A 12,234-nucleotide genomic window follows, 5' to 3' on the forward strand; every position below is an offset into this window, starting at 1 on the left:
TGGTCGCAGGTAACTGAATTTATTTGCGATAAATTCGCCTTACCTAACATTTGCTCACCTTTACGTTGTCTCCTGGGGGTCTTTGACCAGGAAGAGATGAATACATATACTAAGCTATTCCTTAGGATTTTATACTTTGGGGTGCGGAAACTTATTGCCAGACGTTGGATTTATGAAGAACAGCTGACATTAGGAATGTGGATAAAAATAGTTAATGCGGACGTCCTGATGTATAAAATGACATATGAAGCTAGGGGAGCTCCCAAAAAATTTAGGAAGGTTTGGTTTAGATGGGTGGATTCGAAAAATACATTGGATGAGGGAGAGTCATTGAATGGTGGACAGTAAGGGCCGCTGTTTTTATGTTCTTGATTCCATGAATGGAGGGGGGAGTGGGTTCCCTTTCTCTCTTGCGGAGTTTGGAACATGAGATTTTTCTTGACTAATGCAGGAGGCACTAGGGTGCGGACATCTCAGGGGGGAAATTAGTTCTGTTTCACTGTTATGGGAGGTTCTCCTCCCTTTTTTTTCTCTTAGGGGGGGGGGGGGTTCTCCCCTTTCTTTGGTGTTTTTTATGTTAAAAAAAAAAAAAAAATGCACAGTTACATTGCAGAAATAAAACAAAAAGACGGATTCATATATTTGTGATAATACTGTGATGGGCATGTAATTTTTTATTTATGTCTTGTTGGAAATTGTAATCCCAACCACTGTAATGTCTGTTTATTATGATATGTGCGCAATAAAAACTCTTTTCAAAAAAAAAAAAAGTGCCAATAGCCCTATGTTTAGTGTACATAGAAATTGAATGACTATGTTGCAAATGTGCAAAAACGCATGATGCTGCTATGTATCTATGTAGCAATTCATGAATCTATCTATTGGTGCTAAAGGGGGTGGCAGGAGAGAGGGGGCGGAGCCCGTGCGCCCTTATGGACGCACCGCCACTGCTATTTTATCAATTTTATTATGGGTCTCTGCTTCTTATTCCAATCCTTCAGTCACAGTTCAATATGCTGAATACCTCTCCCAACTGTTTTATATATTTTTAAATGCTTCTGGTATGAGCTTTGTATTTGTGTTGCCCATTAATTTGACCGGAACTTAAGCTGTTTGCAGTTCTCCAAGCTAAATTGACAGAATTGGCTAGTTTGCACTCCTAAACCTCCAGTCAGGAGTCATTCATTTAGTGGTGGTATACATTTGTTTGAAATTGTAAACAAGCTGGCAGGTACCTTGGGTGACATTATTAGCCAAATATGGTCATAACTATATTTAGCCATTGACATCAACCAGTATTGGTTATTGACAATAGGCAGCTGGTCGGGGAGCTGTAATTTGCATTTCCCGCTGACAACTGAATGTAAAAAAAAAATTGCCGGCAAAATAAAAATCGGGGAAAAAATGGCATGGGGTCCCACCAATCCATACCAGGCCCTTGGGGCAGAACCCCACTGCCCCAAAGCCCCCCAATGTTGAGGGCATGTGGCCTGGTATGGTTCAGGAGAGGGGGTGCTCGCTCGCCTCTCCCCTTTCCTGACTGCCAGTCTGCGTGCTTAGATAAGGGTCTGGTATGGATTTTGGGGGGAACCCCGTACCATTTTTTTTTAATTTGGCGTGGGGGTTCCCCTTAAAATCCATACCAGACCTAAGGGTCTAGTATGAATTCTATTGCTGGCAATGGCTTGCAGCTGGGAAAATCTATTTGAATGTATTTTTTTTTCTTTAGAAATGTCAGTTTTCCTGCAGCAGGTTCTATCCATGGTACAGATGCGTCACCTTACAGGCAGACTAAGGGGACCCCCAGGCACTATATTTAAATACATTTTTCTTTTTTATTGTTTCACTTTAAGCATCATTAAAATCACTGCTCCTTTAAAAACTATATTTTTTTATTAAAAGTATCAAAAATGAAAAAATATCCATGCAGCCTGTCAAGCCAGGAAAGGGGGGGTGAGCAAGCACCCTCCTGAACCATACCAGGCCACATGGTCCTCAACTTGGGGGAATGCTTTGGGGCAAGAAGGGCTCTGGGGGCTCCGCCCCCCTGCCCCAAAGCACCTTGTCCCTATGTTGATAGAGACAAGGACCTCTTCCCGACAACCCTGGGCGGTGGTTGTGGGAGACTGCGGGCAGGGGGCTTATCCGAATCTTGAAGCCCCCTTTAACAGAGATCCCCCGATGTAAATGCGTATGGGGTACATTGTACCCCTACTCATTCATCCAAAAAAAGTGTTAAAAATAAATGAAGGCAGGATTTAGTTTGACAATTTCTTTATTAAAAAAAAATGATGAAGATTCATCACGACGCCCGCTGCACCGCCAGACCCGAATAAAGAAAAAAAAATGCTCCTCCACGAGAAAGGCTGGCTGCTGAATGCCTGTCGGGTGACAGTTCTTAAATAGGTAAGAGTCGAGGCCACCTGGGAACATCACCACCACAACGTGACCCCGCTCCCTTGTGATGTCACCGACCAAGCATGCCTCGGATGGTGATGTCACAAGGGGCGGGGCCACCAGATGGCATCACCAGGTGGCCCTGCTCTTTACCTATTTAAGAACTGTCATATGGTGGAGCAGGCATTCTGAGGTCAGCCTTCCTCACAGGCGGAGCATTTTATTTTTTCCTTTTTTGGGTCTGGCGGTCCAGCAGGCAATGTGATTGGTGCTGGATCTACATTGAGGGACATTGTTTTGTTTTTGTTTTGGAATTGTCAAAAACTGGCTCCTGTCTATTTATTTTTTACATATTTTTGGTCTGCCCGCAGACTCCCAAAACCACTGGACAGGGTTGTGGGAAAGAGACCCCCCCCATCAACAGGAGGACAAGGTGCTTTTGGATAAGTAGCTGTAATGATATGTACAGTTTTTAATAACACATGTCAAAGTTGCATACCTGTGTTCAGGCGGTAAGGTTTGTTTTACCCTTCGTCATGAAGGGCTTAACATAGATGATCTTATTTGTGACATCACTGAGCAAATGTGGGTATTACCAGATATATCCTGCCCTTAGTTTACATATGAATTTCAGCTAGGGAAATGTCTTTCACAGTGTGTGGTCATCAGAATCAGATTGCAAGCTGGTCAATGATGTCAAACAGGCTCTCCATCACTGCTGTTTACATTGTACCCCACTGCTTTGTTTACTGTCATAGCGAACAGTCTTCGGGATTAGAAGTTTTAATGTTTTCTTCTTTCAGTTGGTGGGCAGTGTGGTTAACGAGGATCTGCATTGCTGGATGACATGATTTATTAATAATTTACATTGTGGAACATTCTTTTTTTTTTTATGAAGGACTTTTCAAAGTGTGCTTCTGTGTTTATTTATTAATTATGTTTTTTTATTATGTACCCCTTACTCGTTCACATGGAGGAGGCAGTATCTATGGATACCCCTATTTTAAAGGGGGTTTCTAGGTTCCAATAAGCTCTCCATGCATAAACCCTCACAACCCTTGCCCACAAGGTACTTACTGGGGTGCTATACATGAAAGTAAGAAGAAGAAGACACTTGCAGTGCTAGGCATATTTTAGTATAACCACATACTTACTATAAGGCAGTCCAACCTTATATCCCTAAATCTAAACTAAAACATAATGAGGTATGGTTTATTATCTCACTGAAATCCATTTGCATTAAAACACTTTTTCTAATAATTGTATACAGTACATTCTATGTTGTTTTGTGTATACAACCAGCCATTCATTATATCCAGGAGTTATAATATTCTTCATGCCGCTCTATAACACATTGTGCCGGAACCTTTGGCAGCCCTCTCCTCTCCAACCTGTCATTTAATACTGAAGCCAGTAGAGGAAGTTTTCTGCACAGCTCACTTCCTCTACTGGCTTCTCTGTGCTAGTGATGCGTACTCAGGGCTGCTGCCCTTGATCACTGGTGAGTGCTTCCAGTGCCCACCTTCAGCTGCTGCAGTCATTTGGGGGGAAGCTTCCATCCCTGCCTGCTAGCCGCTGCTACTCAGACTTTGTAGCCTAGAGTCGAAGAGCCCTGAAACACCTCCTCAGCTTTGTGCTACTGTAGGGGGAGCTCTCCGGTCCACTGTAATGCAATGGAAAAAAAAAATCCTGCACATACCACAAAGAGCGGTTACGGCAGAAGAGGTGAGGGACCTGTCACTGTGAAAATGAGGGAGAACCAGTGTTGCCCACCGCCAGTACATTTACTGGCAGCCAGTAAAAAATGGGCACTTTTCTCCTGCCAGTAAATGCCAGTGAAAGAAAAAGGTTGCCAGTAAAAAATATGGCTGTGATGCTTGGTCGAGACCATCCGAGTGCCTGCTACAGTGTGTTTGGACTGTGCCGGCAGTGTGTGGCATGAAGGTATGGTGCAAGGGAACGGAGCAGCCGGAGCCTCATGTGCAGGTCTGTGGAACGGGAGGAAGGAAAGCCGGGAGTGGACTGAAGGGACCACCTGGCATGGAGAGAGAGGGTCACTGTGACTCAGAAGGGGAGGTGTCATGTTGGTAAGGTGCCATCACCATTTGTGCTGTTGCACACTGCTGTTAGTGTCGCTGTGAGAGTCAATTGCATGTGTATGTGCCACCCATTCTAATTTCTTGCCCTCCTGGGTCCTGTCCCTGAGCTACTTATTTACTATACAGAAAATAAAATAAATAATATGTTTTTGCCTTAATATCTTCCTTAAATCACTTTGCTAATTGCATATTGTACTTGTTTGTAGCCTAAATACTGAAATTTGCACTTAAAACTGTAATTTTGTAACTTTTAAATATGCCAGTAAAAACGTGAGTTTTTACTGGCATAAATTTTGGATGTAGTGTCAGTAAATTTCAATCTGGTAGGTTGGCAACACTGGGGAGAACGTTTGCAGAGACTGAGTTCATTCAGTGAGGACTGCCCTGCAATGTGAAAGTCTATGTACACAGAGGAGAGCTTGGGGGATTTGTGCAGAGAGGAAACCTGGGAAAGTACGTGTGTGTGTGTGGGAGGCGGGGGGATTTGTGATGAGAGGGGAGATGGGGGGATTTGTGATGAGAGATGAGCTGGGTTGATTTGTGATGAGAGGGGAGCTGGGGGGATTTGTGTTAAGAGAGGAGCTGGAGGAGATTTGTGATGAGAGATGAGCTGGGGGGATTTGTACAGAGAGGGTAGCTGGGGGGATTTGTACAGAGAGGGTAGCTGGGGGGATTTGTGATGAGAGGGGAGCTGGGGGGATTTGTACAGAGAGGGTAGGTGGGGGGATTGGTACAGAGACGGGAGCTGGGGGGATTGGTACAGAGAGGGGAACTGGGGGGGATTTGTGATGAGAGATGAGCTGGGGGATTTGTGATGAGAGGGGAGCTGGGGGGGGATTTGTGATGAGAGGGGAGCTTGGGGGATTTGTGATGAGAGATGAGCTGGGGGGATTTGTGATGAGAGGGGAGCTGGGGGGGATTGGTGATGAGAGGTGAGATGGAGGGATTGGTGATGAGAGGGGAGCTGGGGGGATTTATGATGAGATAAGAGGGGAGCGGGGTGGATTTGTGATGAGAGGTGGGCTGGAGGGATTTGTGATGAGAGGGGAGCTGAGGGGGATTTGTGATGAGAGGGGAGCTGGGGGGGATTTGTGATGAGAGGGGAGCTGGGGGGATTTGTGATGAGAGGGGAGCTGGAGGAGATTTGTGATAAGAGATGAGCTGGAGGGATTTGTGATGAAAGGTGAGCTGGGGGGATTTGTGATGAGAGGGGAGCTGGAGGAGATTTGTGATGAGAGGGGAGCTGGGAGGATTTGTGATGAGATAAGAGGGGAGCTGGGTGGATTTGTGATGAGAGGTGGGCTGGGATTTGTGATGAGAGGGGAGCTGGGGGGATTTGTGTTAAGAGAGGAGCTGGAGGAGATTTGTGATGAGAGATGAGCTGGGGGGATTTGTGATGAGATAAGAGGGGAGCTGGGTGGATTTGTGATGAGAGGTGGGCTGGGATTTGTGATGAGAGGGGAGCTGGGGGGATTTGTGATGAGAGGGGAGCTGGAGGAGATTTGTGATGAGAGGGGAGCTGGGAGGATTTGTGATGAGATAAGAGGGGAGCTGGATGGATTTGTGATGAGAGGTGGGCTGGGATTTGTGATGAGAGGGGAGCTGAGGGGGATTTGTAATGAGAGGGGAGCTGGGGGGATTTGTGATGAGAGGGGAGCTGGAGGAGATTTGTGATGAGAGATGAGCTGGGGGGGATTTGTACAGAGAGGGTAGCTGGGGGGATTTGTGATGAGAGGTGAGCTGGGGGGATTTGTAATGAGAGGGGACCTTGTGGAATTTGTGATGAGAGATGAGCTGGGGGATTTGTGATGAGAGATGAGCTGGGGAGATTTGTGATGAGAAGGGAGCTGGAGGGATTTGTGATGAGAGGGGAGCTGGAAGGATTTGTGATGAGAGGTGAGCTGGAAGGATTTGTGATGAGAGGTGAGCTGGAGGAATTTGTGATGAGATGTGAGCTGGGGGGATTTGTGATGAGATGAGAGCTCGGGGGATTTGTGATGAGAGGTGGGCTGGAGGGATTTGTGATGAGAGGGGAGCTGGGGGTATTTGTGATGAGAGGGGAGCTGGGGAGATTTTTGATGAGAGGGGAGCTGGGGAGATTTTTGATGAGAGGGGAGCTGGGGAGATTTTGTGATGAGAGGGGAGCTGGAGGAGATTTGCGATGAGAGGGGAGCTGGGGGAATTTGCGATGAGAGATGAGCTAGGGGGATTTGTGATGAGAGGGGAGCTGCGGGATTTGTACAGAGAGGGGAGAGCTGGGGGGATCTGGATTTGTACAGAAAGGGGAGCTGGGGGGTTTGGATTCGTACAGAGAGGGGAGCTGGGGGATTTGTAATGCGGTGGTGAGCTGTGGGGGATTCGCCTTATGTGATACACAGTTCTAGGCCTTAACTCATTACAATTTTTTGGTGCAGCTGTAATTCTCTCCTCTAAGGAAGGTGTGGCTGGGGGCAGGGTTTGGGTGTGGTTGGGGCAGAGTTTGGGCGTGGTTGGGGCAGAGAGTTTGACAGAGAGGGTGAGTTCCTGCACCTATTCTCTGAGAAAAAAAGCCCTGGCTGTGTACGACTAAGGCTCGGTTCACACGGGGGCGACTTGTCAGGCGACCTAGCCGCCTGACAAGTCGCCTCCCGTTCTGTACAATGGAACCGTTCTAATCGGAGCGACGCTCCGACTTAGAAGAAAGGTTCCTGTACTACTTTGGGGGCGACTTGCATAGACTTCTATACAGAAGTCGTCTTGCAAGTCGCCCCGGCAGTTGTGTGCAGGTCGCCTCGGTGAGGCGACCTGCAAGTCGTGCCGCCTCTGGTGTGAACCGAGGCTAAATCACAAGTCTTTAAATAACGTGCTTTTATATTTCTAAAGGCATGCAAACCACACTGCTTACTTAACATTTGAAAAGTTTAGTATGCTGTTAAGCCAGAAGAAACATGGGGGATTTGGTAAAATCTTAGCATTACATATTTAAAAATGTATCAGTTAAAACTGCTAGGGTCAGCTAACAGCTTGTGTAAAACTGAAGCACAAATTGTGAATTAAACGATGTTAACATAAATATACAGGTTTGGACAGCTGTTCCACTAGACTTACCACAACTATAAATATACTAGGTAATTGCTTAGTACAGTATTTCTTTAATATTTTTTTTTCCAGGAAACTCACTGTCAGCATTGGTATAATCGTTCCTTTATAAAATTTCTTCAAAGTGAACTTTTTATTCAGAAGTTTTTCATTTATAAATATACTCAGAGTGGAAAATTATGCTAGAAAATTTGCACAGGAAGCACAACTAACCTACTCAATGAGTTAACTCTGTATCAGGATTTGCCGTAATACTCTGGGCAAAACCTTGTGCACTGAGGGGGGATTCTATACTAATGGGGGTTCTGCACTGAGGGGGGATTTTATACTAATGGGGGCTCTGCACTGAGGGGGGATTCTATACTAATGGGAGGTCTGCACTGAGGGGGGATTCTATACTAATGGGGGTCCTGCACTGAGGGGGGATTCTATATTAATGGGGGGTTTGCACTGAGGGGGGATTCTATACTAATGGGGGTTCTGCACTGAGGGGGGATTCTATACTAATGGGAGGTCTGCACTGAGGGGGATTCTATACTAATGGGGGTTCTGCACTGAGGGGGGATTCTATATTAATGGGGGGGTTGCACTGAGGGGGGATTCTATACTAATAGGGGTTCTGCACTGAGGGGGGATTCTATACTAATGGGGGCTCTGCACTGAGGGGGGATTCTATACTAATGGGGGGGGTTTGCACTGGGGGGATTCTATACTAATGGGGGTTCTGCACTGAGGGGGGATTCTATACTAATGGGGGGGTTTGCACTGAGGGGGTATTCTATACTAATGGGGGTTCTGCACTGGGGGGGGGATTCTATATTAATGGGTGGTCTGCGCTGAGGGGGGATTCTATACTAATGGGGGCTCTGCACTGAGTGGGGATTCTATATTAATGGGGGTCTGCACTGAGGGGGGATTCTATACTAATGGGGGCTCTGCACTGAGGGGGGATTCTATACTAATGGGGGTTGGCACTGAGGGGGGGATTTTATACTGATGTGGGTTTGCACTGAGGGGGTTCTATACTAATGGGGGTTGGTACTGAGGGGGGGGATTTTATACTAATGGGGGTCTGCACTGAGGGGGGATTCTATACTGATGGGGAAGTCTGCACTGAGGGGGGATTCTATACTAATGGGGGGTCTGCACTGAGAGGGGGATTCAATAGTGATGGGGGTCAGTACTGAGGGGGGGTGTATGTACTGATGGGGGGTCTGCACTGAGGTGGGAGGTTGATACTGATGGAGGGGGGGTCTGCAGACTCTGCACTGAGGGAGGGTGTCTGTACTGATGGGGGGTCTGCAATAAGGGAGGGGAGTCTGTACTGAGGGGGGGGTCAGTAATTAGTGGGGGGTCCATACTGAGGAAGGGGGGTCTGCACTGATGGAGGGGGGTCTGTACTGAGGGAGGGGAGTCTGTACTTAGTGGGGGGTCTATATTGATGGAAGGGGGTCTGTAGTTAGTGGAGGGGGGTCTGTACTGAGGTAGTTGGTGGAGGAGGGGGTGACACCAATTTTTTCGGCACCGGCTGACACCAACTACCCTAGTGACGACACTGACTGGGTCCACTTAGAGGCGCAGGCAAACCCGACCATTCCCTTAGATTTCCTTATGTGGCTTCCTGCGAAGGAGCGTCGGGTGGTGCTGAGCCCCTCTTTATCCCACTCTGCATTTGTGGGACACAGCATGTAAATTGTACCCCTTAAAATCCCCTTTCCAACAATACTCATTTTCTCCCAGGCCAACAGTGCCCAATTCCCCTGGTGGGTCAACAAAGGGCTTTACAGAATTGCTCACTTTATTGATCATGAGGGAATAAGACAGCTCAGCTACTTTAAGGAAACTTTAGAAATCCGCCCTACGGAGACATATCCTTTATGTCAAATTATCCACTTCCTACAAACCTTAATGAGAGATGAGGTAGATATAACCACTAGAACCATGTTTGAGAACAGGTGTGTAAGAGGGCCAGAATCATTACAGAGTTATATACTATATTCCACAATCAGGGTAACAAACCTTCCTATCAAATGGCATGGGAAGCGAACCTAGGGGAGATAGTTGAGGAGGAGGTGTGGACGAAATGGTTGACTATGGTGCACAAAGGCACACTCAACACCTCATTGGTGGAGGCAAATTACAACGTGCTATCACGCTGGTACCTTGTTTCTAAAAGGCTAGCATAATTATACCCTAGTACTTCACCCCTATGCTTTCGGGGATGTGGACAGGTAGGAGATATGTACCATGTCTGGTGGTCTTGCCCGAAGGTCCGACGTTTCTGGATCAGGATGTTCAACCTGATTTACTCAGTGACGGGACAAAATATACCTAGAGAGGCCAAAACGGGGTTGTTTAATGATCTACCGGAGGAGATCCCCACACTGCAAACTCTCATATTCTTCATTCTTTTAGTGGCTAAAATTGCACGTGCATGGAAATCACCTGTAATCAATGTTGCCCTGATGAAACACAAGATATCATGGATCATGATCAATGAAAAACTAACTAGTATTCAACGAGATAAGCAAGCTAGGTTTGAAAAAGTGTGGAATCCCTGGATTGCTTATCTCCAGGCTCCCTGAAGGCTGGGCTGATTTATGAGGGGAGACCCAGGGTGAAGGGACCCACCCAACTCTACTCTTTTCTGATTCTTTTTCCACTTTCTTTTTTTTTTTTTCTCTTTTTCAACTTTGTTGCTATCTTGATTCTGTTATACCATATGGAAAATTTTTGGTAGGATGCTGCCAGGAGACAGTAAAGTCTCTCCAAATAATCCCCAAATTATATTCTTGATTATTATATTTTGTTGATGTTTAACGGGTCCGGGACACTGATCATATTGGATAACGCATCCTTGTTTTAACTATTTCATGATGATTATTAGAACATAAATGCCTGTATGATGATTTAAAATTGTAATAAAAACTATTGAAACCAAAAAAAAACCCAGTAATACCCATTATTCTAGGCTAATAGGCAAGAGATTGTCAAACAAATTGCACGGGATCTGGCCACTGCCCTGGAGAATATGTAAAAAATCAAAACAAAAAATGAAAATGCAATTTTTTTCTGGACAGCAGCAATTTTTATTAATGCTGCAAATGAAACAATAAAAATGCAAAACTCCTTACATTTCATGCTTCGGGGATGTCCTTAGCCTGACTCTGAAGTGGCACACCTGTATTTACAAAGAAAAAAAATACACTTTAACCACTTGCCGACCGCTGCACGCTGATATACGTCAGCACAATGGCAGCGGTGGGCAAATGGGTATACCTGCACGTCCCCTTTAATTGGCGCACGCTTGCCGCGTACAGCGTGACCGTGCCCGCGGGACCGGAAGACTCGATGTCCGTCGGTCTCCGTCGGTCTCCCAGCGATTGTGTCACGGAGCTGCAGAACAGGGAAGTGCCTATGCAAACAAGGCATTTCCCCGTTTTGCCTGGTGACATGACAGAGATCACTGCTCCCTGTCATCGGGAGCAGTGATCGCTGTCATGTGAGTGGAAGCCCATCCCCCTACAGTTAGAATCACTCCCTAGGACACAATTAACACCTTGATCGCTCCTAGTGTTTAACCCCTTCCCTGCCAGTGTAATTTACACAGTAATCAGTGCATTCTTATAGCACTGATCTCTGTATAAATGACAATGGTCCCAAAATAGTGTCAAAAGTGTCCGATGTGTCCGCCATAATGTTGCATTTACCATAAAAATCGCAGATTGCCGCCATTACTAATAAAAAAAAATAATAAAATGCCATAAAACTATCCCCTATTTTGTAGATGCTATAACTTTTGAGCAAACCAATGTGCGCTTATTGCGATTTTTTTACCAAAAATATGTAGAATACATATCGGCCTAAACTGAGGAAATTTTTTTTTTTTATATATTTTTGGGGGATATTTGTTATAGCAATAGGTAAAAAATATTGCTTTTTTTTCAAAATTGTCGCTCTTTTTTTGTTTATAGCGCAAAAAATAAAAACCGCAGAGGTGATCAAATACCACTAAAAGAAAGCTCTATTTGTGGGGAAAAAAAAGGACGTCAATTTTGTTTGGGTGCAACGTCGCAATTGTCAGTTAAAGTGACACAGTGCCAAATTGCAAAAAGTGCTCTGGTCAGGAAGGGGGTAAAATCTTCCGGGGCTGAAGCAGTTAAATTGCCAGAAAATGAGAGCTTCTAGCCCCTTACTTTTATTTGAAAACAAACTGGCTGGAGATCTCAGATACTTATTCTTGAGGAGGGTCTGGTATGGATGTAAAGGGGGACCCCACACACAAAAAAATTTAAAAAAATGCCTGGGGGTCCCCCAAATTCCATACCATCTTTAGATCGGTATGAATTTAAGGGGGAAACACATGCAAAAAAACAAGGAAAAAATGTGAGAACCCCCAAAATCCATATAAACACTTTTCTAAACATGCAGCCTGGTGGGCTTCTCCTTCACATCCCTGGACCAGTTGTTTGGAGGGTCTGTGGGTGAGGAGTCTGGAAATCCCCATTAAAAATTTGTGGGAGCCCAACTTACAGCCGCGCCTAAGTAAATGAGTAAGGTGTATATAACTTTCACACAAAAATGTGAAGTGTAAATAATGACACATTCTTTTAACTAGTCCTTTATTTAAAAGAAAAGGTCCCAATGTGTAAATCCATCA

Source organism: Aquarana catesbeiana, linkage group LG06 (genome assembly GCF_042186555.1).
Source record: "Aquarana catesbeiana isolate 2022-GZ linkage group LG06, ASM4218655v1, whole genome shotgun sequence".
Taxonomy (NCBI): Eukaryota; Metazoa; Chordata; class Amphibia; order Anura; family Ranidae; genus Aquarana; species Aquarana catesbeiana.